The sequence below is a fragment of the Salvelinus fontinalis genome, chromosome 25 (genome assembly GCF_029448725.1).
Source record: "Salvelinus fontinalis isolate EN_2023a chromosome 25, ASM2944872v1, whole genome shotgun sequence".
NCBI lineage: Eukaryota > Metazoa > Chordata > Actinopteri > Salmoniformes > Salmonidae > Salvelinus > Salvelinus fontinalis.
The window spans coordinates 33,841,690-33,863,152 of NC_074689.1; the positions used below are offsets into that span (position 1 = coordinate 33,841,690).

At 44.7% G+C, this 21,463-nt stretch overlaps 1 long non-coding RNA gene across 1 annotated transcript; it reads right to left on the reverse strand.

Annotated features, from left to right (window-relative positions):
- Positions 1-3,242: 3,242 nt before the first annotated feature.
- On the reverse strand, positions 3,243-5,421 carry LOC129823380 (uncharacterized). The gene is made up of 4 exons (XR_008754626.1): positions 5,290-5,421; positions 4,891-5,014; positions 4,252-4,330; positions 3,243-4,095 (listed from the first exon to the last, which is right to left on the reverse strand). It is a non-coding gene; the product is annotated as an uncharacterized LOC129823380 (long non-coding RNA).
- Between the last annotated feature and the right edge of the window lie 16,042 nt (positions 5,422-21,463).

Genomic DNA, 21,463 nt, shown 5'->3' on the forward strand with positions numbered 1-21,463 from the left:
TAATAACCAACCATACCACAGGGGAAACTACGCCCTGACTGACCACTTTGCCGAGATAAGTGACCGTTGCTTTAGTAAACTCACATTTGACCAGATTAACTTCATCCGTCGCCATCACCTCATGTTTCAGCATGATAACGCACGGCCCCATGTCGCAGGGATCTGGATACGATTCCTGGAAGCTGAAAATGTCCCAGTGGCCTGTATACTCATCAGAAATGTCACCCATTAAGCACGTTTGAGATGCTCTGGATCGACGTATACGACAGCGTCTTCCAGTTCCCGCCAATATCCAGCAACTTTGCACAGCCATCGAAGAGGAGTGGGACAACATTCCACGGGTCACAATCAACATGCTGATCAACTCTATCCAACGGAGATGTGTCGCACCGCATCCACACCCCTACCTGTTTTAAAGGGATCTGTGACCAACAGATGCATATCTGTATTCCCAGTCATGTGAAATCCAAAGATTAGGGCCTAATGAATGTATTTAAATTGACTGATTTCCTTATATGAACTGTAACTCATTAAAATGTTGCATTTGTATTTTTGTTCAGTGTTGTTGCTCTATAGATTAACCAACATCCTGTTATTAGTCAGAGTTTAAGTTGGCTGACAGGATGTGTGTGTTTGTGTGTGTGTGTGTGTGTGTGTGTGTGTGTGTGTGTGTGTGTGTGTGTGTGTGTGTGTGTGTGTGTGTGTGTGTGTGTGTGTGTGTGTGTGTGTGTGTGTGTGTGTGTGTGTGTGTGTGTGTGTGTGTGTGTGTGTGTGTGTGTGTTGCCTAACCATGCAGATGAGAAATTAACACCTCTGTGTTCTACCGAATGTTAAACAGAAATCAAATCAAATCAAACTTTATTTGCCACATGCGCCGAATACAACAAGTGTAGACTTTACCGTGAAATGCTTACTTACAAGCCCTTAACCAACAGTGCAGTTCAAGAAGAAGAAAATATTTACCAAGTAAGCTAAAATAAAAAGTAATAATAAAAAATAACACAATAAGAATAACAATAACGAGGCTATATACAGGGAGCACTGGTACAGAGTCAGTGTGCAGGGGTACAGGTTAGTTGAGGTAATATGTACATGTAGGTGGGCCGAAGTGACTATGCATAGGTAACAAACAAACAGTGAGTGGCAGCAGTGTACAAAAGGGGGGGGTCAATGTAAATTGTCCGGTGGTGATTTTTATGAATTGTTCAACAGTCTAATGGCTTTGGGGTAGAAGCTGTTGAGGAGTCTTTTGGTCCTAGACTTGATGCTCCGGTATCACTTGACGTGCGGTAGCAGAGAAAACAGTCTATAACTTGTGTGACTGGAGTCTCTAACAATTTTATGGGCTTTCCTCTGACACTGCCTATTATATAGGTCCTGGATGGGAGGAAGCTTGGCCCCAGTGATATACTGAGCGGTTCGCACTACCCTCTGTAGCGCCTTACGGTCAGATGCCGAGCAGTTGCCATACCAGGCGGTGATGCAACCGGTCAGGATGCTCTTGATGGTGCAGCTGTATAACCTTTTGAGGATCTGGGGCCCGCTCAGCAAACTGGATGTAGTCTATCACAGTGCCATCTGTTTTGTCACCAAAGCCCCATATACTACCCACCACTGCGACCTGTATGCTCTCGTTGGCTGGCCCTGACTACATATTTGTCGCCAAACCCACTGGCTCCTGGTCATCTATAAGTCTTTGCTAGGTAAAGCCCCGCCTTATCTCAGGTCACTGGTCACCATAGCAGCACCCACCCGTAGAACGCGCTCCAGCAGGTATATTTCACTGGTCACCCCCAGAGCCAACACTTCCTTTGGCCGCCTTTCCTTTCAGTTCTCTGCAGCCAATGACTGAAACAAATTGCAAAAATCTCTGAAGCTGGAGTCTTATATCTCCCTCTCTAACTTTAAGCATCAGCTGTCAGAGCAGCTTACCGATCACTGTACCTGTACACAGCCAATCTGTAAATAGCACACTCAATTACCTCATCCCCATATTGTTATTTATTGCTCTTGCTCTTTTGCACCCCAGTATCTCTACTTGCACATCATCATCTATCACTTCAGTGTTAATGCTAAATTGTAATTATTTCTCCTCTATGGCCTATTTATTGCCTTACCTCCCTACTCTTCTACATTTGCACACACTGTACAGTCGTGGCCAAAAGTTTTGAGAATGACACAAATATTCATTTTCAAGTCTGCTACCTCAGTTTGTATGATGGCATTTTGCATTCACTCCAGAATGTTATGAAGAGTGATCAGATGAATTGCAATTAATTGCAAAGTACCTCTTTGCCATGCACATGAACTGAATCCCCAAAAAACATTTCCACTGCATTTCTGCAGAAGGCTTCAGGGCGGCCAAGAAAGTCCAGCAAGCGCCAGGACCGTCCCCTAAAGTTGATTCAGCTGCGGGATTGGGACACCACCAGTACAGAGCTTGCTTGGGAATGGTAGCAGGCAGGTGTGAGTGCATCTGCATGCACAGTGAGGCAAAGACTTTTTGAGGATGGCCTGGTGTCAAGAAGGGCAGCAAAGAAAGAGTGAAAGAGTGAAAGAGTGAAATAGTGTGTGTGTGTGTGTGTGTGTGTGTGTGTGTGTGTGTGTGTGTGTGTGTGTGTGTGTGTGTGTGTGTGTGTGTGTGTGTGTGTGTGTGTGTGTGTGTGTGTGTGTGTGTGTGTGTGTGTGTGTGTGTGTGTGTGTGTGTGTGTGTGTGTATTGCATAACCATGCAGAAGCGAAATTAACACCTCTATGTTCTACAGACTGCTTACTGAATGGTAACCACTAACCAGACAGGCAGTGGGGGGGGGGAGGGAGAGAGAGAGAGAGAGAGAGAGAGAGAGAGAGAGAGAGAGGAGTTTATGAGAGAGAGAGAGAGAGAGAGGAGGAGAGAGAGAGAGGAGAGAGGAGAGAGAGAGAGAGAGAGAGAGAGAGAGAGAGAGAGAGAGAGAGAGAGAGAGAGAGAGAGAGAGAGAGAGAGAGGAGAGAGAGAGAGAGAGAGAGAGAGAGAGAGAGAGAGAGAGAGAGAGAGAGATAAAAAGACATCACTGAAATTAGTTTTTTATCATGCCATGTGCAATTATTGTACATCTGATGGTGACCATTGTAGACTTGGTCATTAATAGTTTGTGGTCAGGATGAGAACAAACTTGGCTTCCTTCCTGCTGGCTCTCTCTCTCCCTGGGAAAGAGGAAGGGACCACGTCTAACACAGACACACACACACAGTAAGCGTCCGGTTGTCATGCTTTTATTACTCATTCCAGTACCTTCCATGTTAGCCATGTCACAGTCACACTGAGAGAAGAGGAGAGGGGCCAGAGGAAGACTGGGTCATGTGACTGACTGACTGACATGGCAACAATATGCTACTATGATCATGACCATTTCAGTCAATAGTGTTTTATTTGTTTATCTGTTGGCCAAATAAATACAGGTTCACTGAAACAGCTGCATCTGTGAGTTTAGGGGGTAGCTAGCAGTAGGAGTTAAGGACAAGGAGTAGCGGCTAGTGTAAGAGGATAGGATCAGGGACTGAGGGAATGGCTTTGTCAGTAGAACTGATGGGCAGTGTTATCACCATGACCACAGCCCAGTGACACGATTGAGTGTCACAACCTTTAACCTTTATGCAGCCATTACAGGGTCTAGTTACTATGGAGATACTCAGATAGGTCTCCCGTTCTCTATTTTGTATCATTGTAAAGCACTTTGAGAATGAAAGACTTTATACAAACAAAGTTATGTTATTATCACAGCATAAAAAAAGGACAGAGGAATTAAATAAATACAAATGCCTTTAAAACACCTTAATGAATTGAGCACAATAAATTAATGCCGGGATGAGGTTGAAATAAATAAATAAATACATAAATAATCTGATAAAGAGAGCTTGAAATACTTAAATCACACAAATCATCATCTTCATTTTCACTGTCTTCTTATTATCTTAGTTCTGTAGCTCCTGGTTGAGAGAGATCTTAGTTCTGTAGTTCCTGGTTGAGAGAGGCTGCTGAACCTGCTGCTGGCGATGATGATGATCTAGGATCATGGTCTGATGGTTATTTAATCAGTGAGTCACACTGTATTCCTCTCTGTGTGTGTGGAGAGAGACAGAGAGAGAGAGAGAGAGAGAGAGAGAGAGAGAGAGAGAGAGAGAGAGAGAGAATTTAGGATTGAGATAGTTTGTTCTGAAGGCTGTAGGGTTTTGGGTTCATGGCGTAGTGTGCAGTGTGTAGGGGTTGACTGACCTGTTCCAGTGATGCTAGCTCAGCAGGGAGCCATCTGGCTTTGGGGTTGATGCACTTCCACTGCTCCCCACTGGTGAAACTGTGGAAGTACAGACAGACATACAAACACACATACAGAGACAGAGAGACACGCAGAGAGAGCGAGAGAGACAGAGAGAGACAGAGAGAGACAGAGACAGAGAGAGCAAGAGAGAGAGAGACACACAGAGAGAGAAAGATACACAGAGAGAAAGAGAAAGAAAGAGAGACAGAGGAAGAGAGAAAGAGAGAGAGACGCAGAGAGACAGAGAGCAAGAGAGACAGGGATAGAAAGAGGGGAGGGAGAGAGGACGAGAGAGACATGGACAGAAAGAGGGGAGGGAGAGAGGACGAGAGAGACGGACAGAAAGAGAGGAGGGCGAGAGGACGAGATAGGACGAGAGAGAGATGTAATTAAAGGTATGAATACAATCTCTTAAATTTCCAGTATACAAATTATGTAATTACGTTCCGGCCCCCCCTAACCAACCCTCAGATATAAATCGACCTGTGGCTGAATCTAGTTGCCTACCCATGGTCTAACGTATTAACTTGGTAAATGTGAGTATTTGCCTGCTCCTCTGCATCTGTGTGAATATGTGTGTGTGTGTGTGTTCTTACATGTATGCTTTGAGGTTACATTTCCCACGAGGTATCTGAATAAGACACTGTGTGATTGGTTCTGCCGGACGTTTTTTGGATGTCTTCAAACAGCAATTTAGAGGCCTCATTCCCTGGGAACGCACTGCATCACACACACACTTTAAACATGCAGTACTTGACGCTATCAGCCCACAAAGAAACGTTAAACATGCAGTACACACTAGCAACACACACTGCAACATAAGTGTAACATGCGCACAAAATCCGGAATCCAACACACACCATACTCACACGCACAGCAATAAACTTCCAAAATACCACAACTACACACTAACACAGCAATACACACACTGATGCTATATACCATAAATACACACACACACACAACCAAAAACATACAACCACACCCACACTTACCTTCCAATGTAGAGGAGAGGATGGCCATGGTCAGCGCCAGTAGACACAGCACACGGCTAACAGAGAAAAACACACACATCTTCATATGGTAGCTATGTCGCTAACACTAGCTGCTAAAACCTGCTCTTGCTGTCTCTTTGTTCTGATGTAGAGACAGGGAGTTAGGGTCCTCTTATAAGGCATTAGAAAACAGGAACTAATGAGGCCATAATTTACTGTGTTTCTTACAAATTTGGAAACACGCTGTCACTCTGAGTCAATGACACACACGCACACAGGCACTCGCGTTGCACAGTGTTATCGGATGGCAGAGATGGATAATCTATAATGATGATTATTGCTTCATGTCTGTATGTTGAGGAGGTGAGGTAAGTAGGGCCCACACTCTTCAGGAGAAGTATGTTCTTCAATGACAATTATTCTTATTGGTCAAGTGATCAAGTAAGTTTTCCTAGCAAGTCACACACACAGTTTTATCTGATGGCACAGGTTGGGGAGCTGAGGTAAGGATAACCTTGGGGCGATGAGGTAAGGATAACCTTGGGGAGCTGAGGTAAGGATAACCTTGGGGAGATGAGGTAAGGATAACCTTGGGGAGGTGAGGTAAGGATAACCTTGTGGAGGGGAGGTAAGGATAACCATGGGGAGCTGAGGTAAGGATAACCTTGGGGAGATGAGTTAAGGATAACCTTGGGGAAGGAGGTAAGGATAACCTTGGGGAGGTGAGGTAAGGATAACCTTGGGGAGGTGAGGTAATGATAACCTTGGGAGGTGAGGTAAGGATAACCTTGGGGAGGTGAGGTAAGGATAACCTTGGGGAGGTGAGGTAAGGATAACCTTGGGAGGTGAGGTAAGGATAACCTTGGGGAGGTGAGGTAAGGATAACCTTGGGGAGGTGAGGTAAGGATAGCCTTGGGGAGGTGAGGTAAGGATAACCTTTGGGAGGTGAGGTAAGGATAACCTTGGGGAGATGAGGTAAGGATAACCTTGGGGAGGTGAGGTAAGGATAACCTTGGGGAGGTGAGGTAAGGATAACCTTGGGGAGGTGAGGTAAGGATAACCTTGTGGAGGTGAGGTAAGGATAACCTTGGGGAGGTGAGGTAAGGATAGCCTTGGGGAGGTGAGGTAAGGATAACCTTGGGGAGATGAGGTAAGGATAACCTTGGGGAGGTGAGGTAAGGATAACCTTGGGGAGGTGAGGTAAGGATAACCTTGGGGAGGTGAGGTAAGGATAACCTCGGGGAGGTGAGGTAAGGATAACCTTCAGGAGCTGAGGTAAGGATAATCTTGGGGAGATGAGGTAAGGATAACCTTCAGGAGAACTATGACTCAGTTGTATGAAAATGATTTTTCTAGAAAGGCAAGCAGTGTAGTAATCTTTTCAATTAAGTAACTGTTGGGGGATGATGTGACCCTTGAACGAGATGGCCACATTTAACATAGCTCCGCACAAGTAATTTCCAATTCTTAATCTTACCTCCACATTTCAAGTTCAACCCCATTAGCTTTAGTCAAAAAAGCCATGGTGGCTACAAAAGGTGACATTAAATGTGACATTTTTACCCGGACTCGAGCAATAGTCACATAAAAAAGCCTCAAATAAACAGCTAGCTTTAGAAACAGCTAGCGCCAGGAGCAAGAGGACTGGTCCCTTCCCGAGGCCCAACAACTGCCAACCTCGCCCTCTGTCAAAGACATCCTTTCTGAGCTGAGATCCCAACGTACAGAACTCAACATCAAACTAGATGGCATTAACTCTCAGCTTAGTGCGATAGGGAGCAAGGTGACAACCCTGGAAAATGCCTGACATCAACAACAAGATAACCATAAACGCGGGCACCTGGATGAGGCAGAGGAGCAAATCCTATCCATGGAAAACTCACTGGCAGACGCCATGGAAACAATAGCATCTGTAACACTTCGTTGACCAAGGCATCTTCAAGGGATTCAAAGACCCAAATGAGGGTTTGTAAATCGTGCACCAACTGTTGTTTACATCCAACTGTTGTTTACATTTAAATCTAAGGAAGTCTCTAGATTTTCCTCGCCTGAAGTAGAGTATCTTATGATAAACTGTAGACCACACTATTTGCCAAGAGAGTTTTCATCTATACTTTTCATGGCTGTTTATTTACCACCACAGACGGATGCTGGCACTAAGACCGCACTCAGTCAGCTGTATAAGGAAATAAGCAAACAGGAAACCGCTCACCCAGATGCGGCACTCCTAGTGGCCGGAAACTTTAATGCAGAGAAACTTAAATCAGTTTTACCTAATCTCTATCAACATGTTAAATGTGCAACCAGAGGGAAAACAATTCTAGATCACCCGTAGTCCACGCACAGAGTACAAAGCTCTCCCTCGCCCTCCATTTGGTAAATCTGACCACAATTCTATCCTCCTGATTCCTACTTACAAGCAAAAATTAAAGCAGGAAGAACCAGTGACTCGGTCTATAAAAAAGTGGTCAGATGAAGCAAATGCTAAACTATAGGACTGTTTTGCTATCACAGACTGGAAAATGTTCCAGGATTCTTCCGATTGCATTGAGGAGTACACAACATCAGTCACTGGCTTAACAATAAGTGTATCGAGGACTTCATCCCCACAGTGACTGTACATACATACCCCAATCAGAAGCCATGGATTACAGGCAACATTCGTACTGAGCTAAAGGGTAGAGCTGCCACTTTCAAGGTGAGGGACTCTAACCCGGAAGCTTACAAGAAATCCTGCTATGCCCTCCGACGAACAGTCAAACAGGCAAAGTGCCAATACAGGGTTAAGATTGAATCATACTACACCGGCTTCGACGCTCGTCTTATGTGGCAGGGCTTGCAAACTATTACAGACTACAAAGGGAAGCACAGCCGCGAGCTGCCCAGTGACATGAGCCTACCAGATGAGCTAAATCACTTCTATGCTCGCTTCGAGGCAAGCAACACTGAGGCATGCATGAGAGCATTATCTGTTCCAGACGACTGTGTGATCACGCTCTCCGTAGCTGAGATTCACAAGGCCGCAGGGCCAGACAGATTACCAGGACGTGTGTCCGGGCATGTGCTGACCAACTGGCAGGTGTCTTCACTGACATTTTCAACATGTCCCTGATTGAGTCTATAATACCAACATGTTTCAAGCAGACCACCATAGTCCCTGTGCCCAAGAACACTAAGGCAACCTGCCTAAATGACTACAGACCCGTAGCACTCATGTCCGTAGCCATGAAGTGCTTTGAAAGGCTGGTAATGACCGCCTTATCCTGTTGATATTTTGTTTTAATAATAGCAAACTTATCCTATAGATAGATCCCTCTTAGGAATTTGCTCCCTCATTTCGGTTTTATTTAGTCCAAACGATTAGGCCTATGTGCTTTGGGGGATGTATTTGTAGGCTGGGCTATTGATTTTATTTACTTAATTTCTCCCTCTCTTTTTTACTGTGGTCTGGATGGGGGCTAGGTTGTCACTTACTTAATGCGGGGCAGAGAGAATCAGGCATTTTTTTATTTCTCTCTTGGGAGACGTTGTGCGTTGCGAACTGTTCCCATTTTTCGGAACACAGAATTGTGACTGAGCGTGGGATTAACAGATCCAACAGGATATGTCAAGTTGTTTGGCAACTCGGCTGGGGTTTTCAGAGATTTTCTTTTATGTGATCGCAGCTGTAACTATTATCCACCTATACCCAGAGATGACTTGCACTAGAGTTCGATTACCGTTCGATGACGTTGACTAGTACCTTAAATCTACTCACATGGAACTGCCATGGTCTAGGTCATGCAATAAAATGGAAAAACATACTATGTGCTCTCAAAAGGAAAAAGCAGACTTTGCGCTATTACAAGAGACACACCTCTGTGATGCTAAACTCCGCAGAGCTTGGGTGGGACAGGTGTATTTTTCATCTTCCAAATCAAACAGTAGAGTCACAGCCATACTTATCCATAAGCATGTTCCATTCATAATTGACAAAAACATATCTGATCCGGAGGGGAGATTTATTCTGATAACTGGGTCACTGTATGGGCAACCAATTACAATCTTAAATATATACGCCCCTAACACAGATACTCCTGCTTTCATGTCCAAATGATAACCCTGTTCAATGAGCATTGTGTTTCCTTTGGAGTGCTGGCTGGAGATTTTAATTGTACCCTCAACTCTGGACAAATCATCTCAAGTCTCAATGGTAGACCATTCCATTCTTGTGGGTCGGCTAAGGAGTATTGGTGTCTCTGAGGGGTCTTTGGCCTGGTTTGCTAACTACCTCTCTCAAAGAGTGCAGTGTATAAAGTCAGAACATCTGCTGTCTCAGCCACTGCCTGTCACCAAGGGTGTACCCCAAGGCTCGATCCTAGGCCCAACACGCTTCTCAATTTACATCAACAACATAGCTCAGGCTGTAGGAAGCTCTCTCATCCATTTATATTCCGATGATGCAGTCTTATACTCAGCTGGTCCCTCCCCGAAATGTGTGTTAAACGCTCTACAAACAAAGCTTTCACATATCAAAGCTGCAGGCTAAAGTTAAATCTAGACTTGGTTTCCTCTATTGTAATCGCTCCTCTTTCACCCCAGCTGCCAAACTAACCCTGATTCAGATGACCATCCTACCCATGCTAGATTACGGAGATGTAATTTATAGATCGGCAGATAAGGGTGTTCTCGAGAGGCTAGATGTTCTTTACCATTCGGCCATCAGATTTGCCACCAATGCTCCTTATAGGACACATCACTGCACTCTATACTCATCTGTAAACTGGTCATCTCGGTATACCTGTTGCAAGACGCACTAGTTGATGCTTATTTATAAAACCCTCTTAGGCCTCACTCCCCCCTATCTGAGATATCTACTGCAGCCCTGTTCCCCCACATACAACACCCATTCTGCCAGTCATATTCTATTAAAGGTCCCCAAAGCACACGTCCTTGGGTCGCTCGTCTTTTCAGTTCGCTGCAGCTAGCGACCGGAACAAGCTGCAACAAACACTCAAACTGGACAGTTTTATCTCAATCTCTTCATTCAAAGACTTAATCATGGACACTCTTACTGACAGTTGTGGCTGCTTTGCGTGATGTATTGTTGTCTCGACCTTCTTGCCCTTTGTGCTGTTGTCTGTGCCCAAAAATGTTTGTACCCTGTTTTGTGCTGCTACAATGTTGTGCTGCTGCCATGTTGTGTTGGCTTGCGAAAGTATTCACCCCCTTGGCATTTTTCCTATTTTGTTGCCTTACAACCTGGAATTAAAATAGATTTTGGGGGGGTTTGTACCATTTGATTTACACAACATGCCTACCACTTTGAAGATGAAAAATATTTTTTTATTGTGAAACAAACAATAAGTAAGACAAAAAACGGAAAACTTGAGCGTGCATAACTATTCACCAAACCCCCCCCACCCCCACCCCCAAAGTCAATACTTTGTAGAGCCACCTTTTGCAGCAATTACAGCTGCAAGTCTCTTGGGGTATGTCTCTATAAGCCTGGCACATCTCGCCACTGGGATTTTTCCCCATTCTTCAAAGCAAAACTGCTCCAGCTCCTTCAAGTTGGATGGGTTCCGCTGGTGTACAGCAATTGGATTGAGGTCTGGGCTTTCACTAGGCCATTCCAAGACATTTAAATGTTTCCCCTTAAACCACTCAAGTGTTGCTTTAGCAGTATGCATAGGGTCATTTCCTGCTGGAAGATGAACCTCCGGCCCAGTCTCAAACCTCTGGAGACTGCAACAGGTTTCCCTTAAGAATTTCCCTGTATTTAGCACCATCCATCATTCCTTCAATTATGACCAGTTTCCCAGTCCCTGCCGATGAAAAACATCCCCACAGCATGATGCTGCCACCACCATGCTTCACTGTGGGGATGATGTTCTCGGGGTGATGAGAGGTGTTGAGTTTGTGCCAGACATAGCATTTTCCTTGACGTCCAAAAAGCAACATTTTAATCTCATCTGACAAGAGTACTTTCCATATGTTTGGGGAGTCTCCCACATGCCTTTAGGCGAACACCAAGCGTGTTTGCTTATTTGTTTCTTTAAGCAATGGCTTTTTTTTCTGGCCACTCTTCCATAAAGCCCAGCTCTGTGGAGTGTACGGCTTAAATTGTTCCTATGGACAGATACTCCAATCTCCACTGTGGAGCTTTGCAGCTCCTTCAGAGTTATCTTTGGTCTCTTTGTTGCCTCTCTGATTAATGACCTCCTTGCCTGGTCAGTGAATTTTGGTGGGCAGCCCTCTCTTGGCAGGTTTGTTGTGGTGCCATATTCTTTCCATTTTTGAATAATGGATTTAATGGTGCTCCGTGGGATGTTCAAAGTTTTAGATATTATTTCATAACCCAACCCTGATCTGTACTTCTCCACAGCTTTGCCCCTGATCTGTTTGGAGAGCTCCTTGGTCTTTATGGTGCCGCTTGCTTGGTGGTGCCCCTTGCTTAGTGGTGTTGCAGACTCTGCGTCCTTTCAGAACAGGTGTATATATACTGAGATCATGTGACAGATCATGTGACACTTAGATTGCACACAGGTGGACTTTATTTAACTAATTATGTGACTTCTGAAGGTAATTGGTTGCACCAGATCTTATTTAGGGGCTTCATAGCAAAGGGGGTGAATACATATGCACCAATTTTGCACCAATTTTCACTATTTTGTGTATGTCCATTACATGAAATCCAAATAAAAATCCATTTAAATTACAGGTTGAAATGCAACAAAAAAGGAAAAACGCCAAGGGGGATGAATACATTTGCAAGGCACTGTACCATGTTGTTATCATGTTGTGTTGCTACCATGCTGTGTTGTCATGTGTTGCTGCCATGCTATGTTGTTGTCGTAGGTCTCTCTTTATGTAGTGTTGTGTTGTCTCTGTTGTCGTAATGTGTGTTTATTTATATATTTTTATTTTTAATCCACGTCCTCACAGGAGGCCTTTTGCCTTTTGGTAGGCCGTCATTGTAAATGAGAATTTGTTCTTAACTGACTTGCCTAGTTAAATAAAGGTTAAATAAAATAATAAAAGTCCCCACCACAAACCCTAGATCCGCAATGATGTTGAACTCTCTTACTAAAGAGATGAGACTGATATATATCTGGAGAGAGACTAATAGCTCATCTATGGACTATACATACTACTCTAATGTCCATAACACCTACTCCCGTATAGATTACATTTTTATCCCAAAGTGTTCCATGCATTCTGCCCTTTGTACAATCGGACCTATAGCACTAGCACGCCTTTGCCTGCCTCCACTTTGACCTCTGTAAAAACATCCCGAGGTCAAAAAGCTGGAAATTCAACACCTTAATGTTATCAAACAAAGCATTCCATACATTGGTTACTACATCGATAGGCAACTACACACAAGACAACAAAGACTCTCCTGTTTCTCCAGCCACAATGTGGGACGCTGCCAAAGCCACACTAAGAGGTCATCTAATTGTATATGCTTCCTCTAAGAAAAAAGCAATGAAAGCACACAGGCTAGATCTTGAGAGGGAGCTGGAATGCTGCGAAAAAGTACATAAACAATCCCCAGACAGCGCCTCCTGGAGTCAACTTAAAGTAGCCAAAGCCAAACTAAACTTGGACTACACTCGGGAGACATACCAGAAATACCATGAGTATAGGTCCTGGAGGCAATCACCTCCATGCCACCTAACAAGTCCCCAGCCCAGATGGATTCCCCAGAGAGTTCTACAAAGCTTTTTGGCCCCAGCTAAGCCCTATTTTCATGCCAACGCTGGATGACTTTTACAAAAACAGTGCTCTCCCAGACTCTATGTACACAGCCCGCATTACAATGTTGCTCAAAAAAGACAAGGACCCTCTATCCTGCTCGTCCTTCCAGCCCGTAAACCTGTTGGATTTCAACTATAAAATAATTATCACATTGCTTGCTAAAAGACTAAACACTCTTCTTACCAAAATATTACAAGCGGACCAAACTGGATTTATTAGAGACAGGTACTCTTCTGATAACATCCACCGTCTTTTTGATATTATAGATCAAGTAAACAAACAGAAGACACCTGTCCTGCTGGCTTCACTGGGTTCGGAGAAGGTGTTCCACGCCCCTGTCTTGCTGGCTTCACTGGGTTCTGAGAAGGTGTTCCACACCCCTGTCTTACTGGGTTCTGAGGTGTTCCACACCCCTGTCTTGTTGGCTTCACTGGGTTCTGAGAAGGTGTTCACACACCTGTCTTGTTGGCTTTACTGGGTTCTGAGAAGGTGTTCCACACCCCTGTCTTGTTGGCTTCACTGGGTTCTGAGAAGGTGTTCCACACCCCTGTCTTGCTGGCTTCACTGGGTTCTGAGGTGTTCCACACCCCTGTCTTGTTGGCTTCACTGGGTTCTGAGAAGGTGTTCCACACCCCTGTCTTGTTGGCTTTACTGGATTCTGAGAAGGTGTTCCACACCCCTGTCTTGCTGGCTTCACTGGGTTCTCAGAAGGTGTTCCACACCCCTGTCTTGTTGGCTTCACTGGGTTCTGAAAAGGTGTTCCACACCCCTGTCTTGTTGGCTTTACTGGGTTCTGAGAAGGTGTTCCACACCCCTGTCTTGTTGGCTTTACTGGGTTCAGAGAAGGTGTTCCACACCCCTGTCTTGTTGGCTTCACTGGGTTCTGAGAAGGTGTTCCACACCCCTGTCTTGCTGGCTTCACTGGGTTCTGAGGTGTTCCACACCCCTGTCTTGCTGGCTTTACTGGGTTCTGAGAAGGTGTTCCACACCCCTGTCTTGTTGGATTCACTGGGTTCTGAGAAGGTGTTCCACAGTCCTGTCTTGTTGCCTTTACTGGGTTCTGAGAAGGTGTTCCACACCCCTGTCTTGTTGGCTTCACTGGGTTCTGAGAAGGTGTTCCACACCCCTGTTTTGTTGGCTTCACTGGGTTCTGAGAAGGTGTTCCACAGCCCTGTCTTGCTGGCTTCACTGGGTTCTGAGAAGGTGTTCCACACCCCTGTCTTGCTGGCTTTACTGGATGCTGAGAAGGCGTTCGATAGGATGGAGTGGAGCTTTCTGTTCTCAGTCTTAGAAAAGTTCGATATGGGCCCAATTTTTATTAAATGGATTAAGTCCCCATATTCTCATTCAAATGCCATGGTGACTACTAACGGTCTGAATTCCCTTTGGGATGTGGCACAAGGCAAGGATGCTTGCTGTCCCCCTTTCTCTATTTGTTGTTGATAAGGAGCAATCCAAGTATTATGGGTGTCTCTGCAGGCGGCCTTCAGTACCTCTGAAAGTGGAACCTGTATGCATGTATTTTGGAGTTGGTGGAGTTGTAGAGAGATTATCAGATTTTGCCACTCTATACATAGAAAATATTAGATGTACAGTTTTAAATGACCCTGTGTCTCTATCTTCTTAATGCCCAGCAGGACTTTGTTCTTGAGCCAGACAGAGAAAATGTGTTTATGACTATTACATACTTTGCTAAGAAATGTATTCTTCTACTGTGGGCTTCTATTACTTCTCCTACATTTAAAATGTGGATTGACCAGATTGTTGACTTTCTCCCTCTTGAAAAGCTCACTTATGACCTCCGCAAGAGACAGCCCAAGTTTGATAGACTCTGGTAGTCTCCCTACGGCTCTACAAACTGCGGAGGCTCTGTTCACCCATGTATTCCGGCACTACGGGGTGCCTGAGGATATAGTTTCTGATCGGGGTCCCCAATTTACGTCTAGAGTCTGGAGGGCGTTTATGGAACGCCTGGAGATCTCGGTCAGCCTTACCTCAGGTTTCCACCCCGAGAGCAACGGGCAGGTGGAAAGAGTAAACCAGGATGTGGGTAGGTTTCTGAGGTCCTATTGCCAGGACCGGCCGGGGGAGTGGGCAGCTTACTTCCCCTGGGCCGAGATGGCCCAAAACTCCCTCCGCCACTCTACCAACCTATCACATTTTCAGTGTGTGCTAGGTTACCAGCCGGTCCTGGCACCATGGCATCAGAGCCAGATTGAAGCTCCTGCGGTGGATGAATGGTTTCGGCACTCAGAGGAGACTTGGAACGCTGCCCACATACGGCTACAACGTGCCATCAGGAGACAAAAAGCGAGTGCCGACCGCCACCGCAGTGAGGCCCCGGTGTATGCACCGGGGGATCGGGTCTGGCTCTCGACCCGAAACCTACCCCTTCACCTGCCCTGCCGGAAACTGGGTCCGCGGTTTGTGGGGCCATTTAAAGTCCTGAGGAGATTGAACGAGGTTTGTTATAGGTTACAACTCCCCCCTGATTACCGTATTAACCCCTCGTTCCATGTGTCTCTCCTCAGGCCGGTGGTGGCTGGTCCGCTCCAGCAGTCTGAGGTGCGGGAGGTTCCTCCGCCCCCTCTTGACATCGAGGGGGTCCCGGCGTATAGCGTAAGAGCCATCATGGATTCTAGGCGTCGGGCGAGGGGCCTTCAGTACCTCGTGGAGTGGGAGGGGTACAGTCCGGAGGAGAGATGCTGGGTACCGGTGGAGGACATTCTAGATCCATCTATGTTACAAGAGTTTCACCGTCTCCACCCGGATCGCCCTGCACCTCGTCCTCCGGGTCGTCCTCGAGGCCGGTGTCGTCGCGCTGCTGGAGCTGCGCGTCAAGGGGGGGGTACTGTCACGACTTCCGCCGAAGTCGGCCCTTCTCCTTGTTCGGGTGGTGTTCGGCGGTCGACGTCACCGGCTTTCTAGTCACCACCGATCCATTTTTCTGTTTCGTTTGGTTTTGTCTGCATAATTACACACCTGGTTTCAATTCCCCTATTATGTTCCCTATTTAACCCTCTGGCTTTCATTTCTGTTTTGTCCGTGATTGTTTGTTACGTTAGTGGTTGTTGTTATTTCTTGTTATTCCCTTTGTGGATTTTTTGCTGTGATTTTGAGTAAACGTTTTGTGTTTCGCTCAACACCTGTGTCCTGCATTTGACTCTGCCACTTCGCTGCACACAACCCTGACACTCCACTACAAATTGGACAGAGAGAATGAGGTGATTTGGGAAATTAGTGTATATACATGTTGTGTCCGATGCTGTAAAAGAAAGAATGATTTGCTCGCTGTCTCAGCTAAAGCTGGAAATAGCTAACATGATCCCAGATAGTGCTGCTGCAAATTTGTTGTTTTGTTTTATATTTCATTTTATTCTATTATTTATGTCTTCCACGTCTGTGAATGTGGAATGTGTTTTGTTTGTTGATTGAAAAACAAGAAAACATTTAATATCTCGGAACCATGCAGCTCAAAGATGCACTGTCCTATTTCAGTCTATAATATCTATCAGAGGTGGTTTGGTGTAGGACCCTTGTGTGATGTGTAACTTTGCCTGAGACCTGAAGATGTGTGTTAGCTCTCTTTGCTAATGCTTTGGCATATAACACACTATTGTGGCATCCAGTCAGTCACAAACACAAACGATGCTCAGTTAAAACCACTAAACCAGGTGTCTGAGATAAATCCACTGCATTCTTCCTGCTCAGCTATTTGAAGGTAGAAATGTTACATATAGCTCCCAAATAAACAAAAGAGTAATTTGTTTACTTAAACCCTTGGCTCCTATAAGTAGTATAGGCTGTAGGCAAATGTAAAATATTCATTATTGGTAACTATCAGGAAATGACACTATACCATTACCATGTAATTGCTGAGTACATATCAGGTACATAGAGAACAGTAAAATAAATCTTGTCTCTGTCTGAAAGGTTCTGATCAGTTTCAGTAAAATATGACATTTGATTTTATGATTGGATCTGTCTATCCTGTTTGTTCAGGGAGTTTTTATTAGGTTGCTAGGCAGAGAGAGGGGTGGAAGTATAGAGAGCGGTAATATCAGTTACTCACCCCTCCCAGTCCCAGCTCCCTCCCACTCCAGCTATTAATAATAACCACAGAGGTCCATATTAGACTGAACACTGGGTTATTCATAGGACTTACCATTAGGCCGTGAGACAATTGAGACATGAATTGTGCCTGTATGCCATTCAAATGGTGAATGGGAAAGACAAAAGATTTAAGTGTCTTTGAATGGGATATGGTAGTAGGTGCCGGTTTGAGTGTGTCAAAAAGTGCAACGCTGCTGGGTTTCCCGTTTGTATCATTAATGGTCCACTAGCCAAAGGACATCCAGCCAACTTGACACAACTGTGGGAAGCATTGGAGTCAACATGGGCCAACATCCCTGTGGAACTCTTTCAACACCTTGTAGAGTCCACACCCCGACGAATTGAGGCTGTTCGGAGGGAAATGGGGTCTCAACTCAATATCAGAAAGGTGTTCCTAATGTTCTGTATGCTCAGCGTATACACGTACTGCGACATACACACATGCACGTGCACGCGTGCCCACGCACACACACAGAGTTACAGAGGAAAGCCCCTTCATACACACACACACAGTTTTAGTGCATCTAACAACCTCGAAACAATTTTGAGCAACGAACAATCTCACTTAATTTGAGATGTCATCTAATTTCCAACCACTACAGAAACGACAGTTCCTTCCTGTGTGTTAGTCAATCTGACTCCACTACGTCCACTATGAGGAACCTATATGTCACTTTTTCCTACTCAATGCACATGACTGTAGTGTAAGCATAGCCATATATGGCTATTTCTGTGTCAGTTACATAAATATGTATAGAGGACTCTAGTGCCCAAAAGTCAGTTTTAGCATAGTCAGCGCCATTGAGGGCTTTCACCATTTTGAAGTAGTCAACTGGGTGGGACTTCCTATGGGTTAAGGAAGGATCACATAATTCCATCCAGGTCATTAGGAGGGATCAGCCAATGAATTATACTTGAGAGCAAACATGCCAGACTGCAAGTAGCAGTAAATCGCCAACCTTAGCCTTCATACCTTTTCCACCCTCAGAAGGACAGACACAACCAGATGCATCCGGTTTTCAGGGGGAATGGAAAGAGAGCCTGTGTTATGACTTCCTCTTTTGGATATTTACGAGGCAACACTCCAGTTTAACTCCTCATCCACATTTACTGGATTGGTTGAACAGTGCAAAAGAGAACCTCCCCATACAGTTTTCTGAAGAAAAAAAGAAAGAAACGCTGCTCTGCTACGTTAGGTTATACCTGTTCAAACTACACGCATAAGGTGGCAGTTTCAGTTCGTTTACCAACTCATAGATGTAGTAGAAGAAGAAAATTGCCTCCTTCTACTATATTTTGACATAAGAAATACATTCTTACCCAAAATAGTAAAACAATATGAAACATTTGAAAACCTAAATGATGAAGACAAACTTAAATAAATACTTGATAAAAAAACAAAATGCTCTGTTTTGGCAGCCAAATTTGTGGCCAGAGGAAGGCCCAAAAAAGGCCCCAAAAATTGTCAAAGACTCCAGTCACTGTATATAGCCTCATTAGTGTTATTTTATTGTGTTACTTTTTAGTTTATTTAGTCAATATTTTCATAACTCTATTTCTTGAACTGCATTGTTAGTTCAGTGTTTGTAAGTAAGCATTTCACAGTAAGTTCTACACCTGTTGTATTTAGCATTTCACAGTAAGTTCTACACCTGTTGTATTTAGCATTTCACAGTAAGTTCTACACCTGTTGTATTTAGCATTTCACAGTAAGTTCTACACCTGTTGTATTTAGCATTTCACAGTAAGTTCTACACCTGTTGTATTCAGCATTTCACTGTAAGTTCTACACCTGTTGTATTCAGCATTTCACTGTAAGTTCTACACCTGTTGTATTTAGCGCATGTGACAAATAACCTTTGATTTGATTATTTGAACCTGAGAGTCAGAAAAAGTGGGAAAAAATGCTAATTCCCATAAGATGGTAAGGCCTTGGAGGTTGCAACCTTGCATGATGGTAAAGGGCCAAGAGCCACACCCTCTCCTGCAATGCCATGCCAATTAGCCACATGGTGCCATGATAACAACCGCTTGAAAATGCTAACTTTGAAAGCTCACTCCCCTCTCCCCGTTTGAGTTGAGTCCTGAAATTTGGTATATAGGTCCCCCTCCTCAGGTTATCACTAGTTAATACAGCCACAAAGTCAAACTTGGCTATATCTGAAAAATGTATTAAAAAAATGACCTTTTGGTCTTATTTTAAGGTTAGGGTTAGGCATAAAGTTAGCAGTGTGGTTAAAGTTAGCAGTAAGGTTAAGGTCAGGTTTAAAATCAGATTTTAAGAAAATAAATTGTTGAAATGGGAGGGGTTTATGACTTTTTGGCTGTGGTAACTAGAGACGACCCATTCCTCACAAAGAACAAATTTGCCTCAAGGACTCATAAAATCCGCCATGATGTATTTTCCACCATTTAGAATTTTATTAAAAACACTTAAAACGCCACTCCTCAGGCACTGAATGACAAATTTGCACGAAACTTGATACAGGGCATCTATGAACCAAGTTCTCACATTGCAACATTTTCCAGGCTAGCATCTCAAACAACATGGCATCTACAGACCAATAAACATTCAGATGGGCGTGACCTGGCACATAAATGCATATAAATTAGACACAGATATTCATATTGTAACAAAACTTGGTGCACGTGTTCCAAACACTGTCAAGAGTCAACATATGCAACAGCACATGTTTATATCTCTTGGTCTGTTTGACTTAGAGTGATGGAATTTGGCATACATTCTCAGAGATATGAGTCAAGCTAACCTGTAAAGTATGGTTCAGTTTGGCTGCATGGTGGTGCTGTTTGACAGGAAAAAACATTCATGCAAGCTTAATGGCCTAATAGCGGTCATATTGTTCGAGCTAGAGTCCTAGAAAAATTGGTCCCACGGTTCTGGAGAAGAAGACATTTAAAGTAGTTAACATCATTATACGAGCGCTGGAGACACGGGTGAGGGCTATTGGGTCTGGGCAGGTATGATGTAGTTGATGTTTATATAATGTTGTTGTTGTTACCGCCCCAATAGATGCACAGAAGATGCAATCACCATTGCACTGCACATTGCCCTATCCCATCTGAATAAGAGGAATACCTATGTAAGAATGCTGTTCATTGACTATAGCTCAGCATTTAACACCATAGTACCCTCCAAGCTCATCATTAAGCTCGGGGCCCTGGGTCTGAACCCCGCCCTGTGCAACTGGGTCCTGGACTTCCTGATGGGCCGCCCCCAGGTGGTGAAGGTAGGAAACAACACCTCCACTTAACTGATCTTCAACACAGGGGCCCCACAAGGGTAGGTGCTCAGCCCCCTCCTGTACTCCCTGTTCACTCATGACTGCGTGGCCACGTATGCCTCCAACTCAATCATCAAGTTTGCAGACGACACAACAGTAGCAGACCTGATTACCGACAATGACGAGACAGCCTACAGAGAGGAAGTGAGGGCCCTGGGAGTGTGGTGCCAGGAAAATAACCTCTCACTCAATGTCAACAAAACAAAGGAGCTGATCGTGGTCTTCAGGAAACAGCAGAGGGAGCAAGCCCCTATCCACATTGACAGGACCGCAGAGGAGCAGATGGAAAGCTTCAAGATCCTCTGTGTACACATCACTGACAAACTGAAATGGTCCACCCACACGACAGTGTGGTGAAGAAGGCGCAATAGCGCCTCTTCAACCTCAGGAAGCTGAAGAAATTTGGCTTGGCACCTAAAACCCTCACAAACTTTTACAGATGCATAATTGAGAGCATCCTGTCTGGCTGTATCTCTGCCTGGTACGCCAACTGCCCGCAACCGCAGGGCTCTCCAGAGGGTGGTGCGGTCTGCCCAAAGCATCCCCATGGGCAAACTACCTGCCCTCCAGGACACCTACAGCACCCGATGTCACAGGAAGGCCAAAAAGATCATCAAGGACAACAACCACCCGAGCCACTGCCTGTTCACCCCGTTATCATCCAGAAAGCAAGGTCAGTACAGGTGCATCAAAGCTGGTCCTGAGCGACTGAAAAACAGCTACTGTCTCAAGGCCATCAGACTGTTAAATAGCCATTACTAGGCGACTTCCACCCGGTTACGTAACCCTGCACCTTAGAGGCTGCTGCCCCATATACACAGACTTGAAATCACTGACCACTTATAATGGAACACCAGTCACTTTAATAATGTTTACGTATTTTTGCTATACTCATCTCATATGTATGTACTTTATTCTATTCTACTGTATTTTAGTCTATGCCACTCCGACATTGCTCATCCTCTATATTTATATATTCCTTAATTCCATTCTTTTACTTTTAGATTGTGTGTATT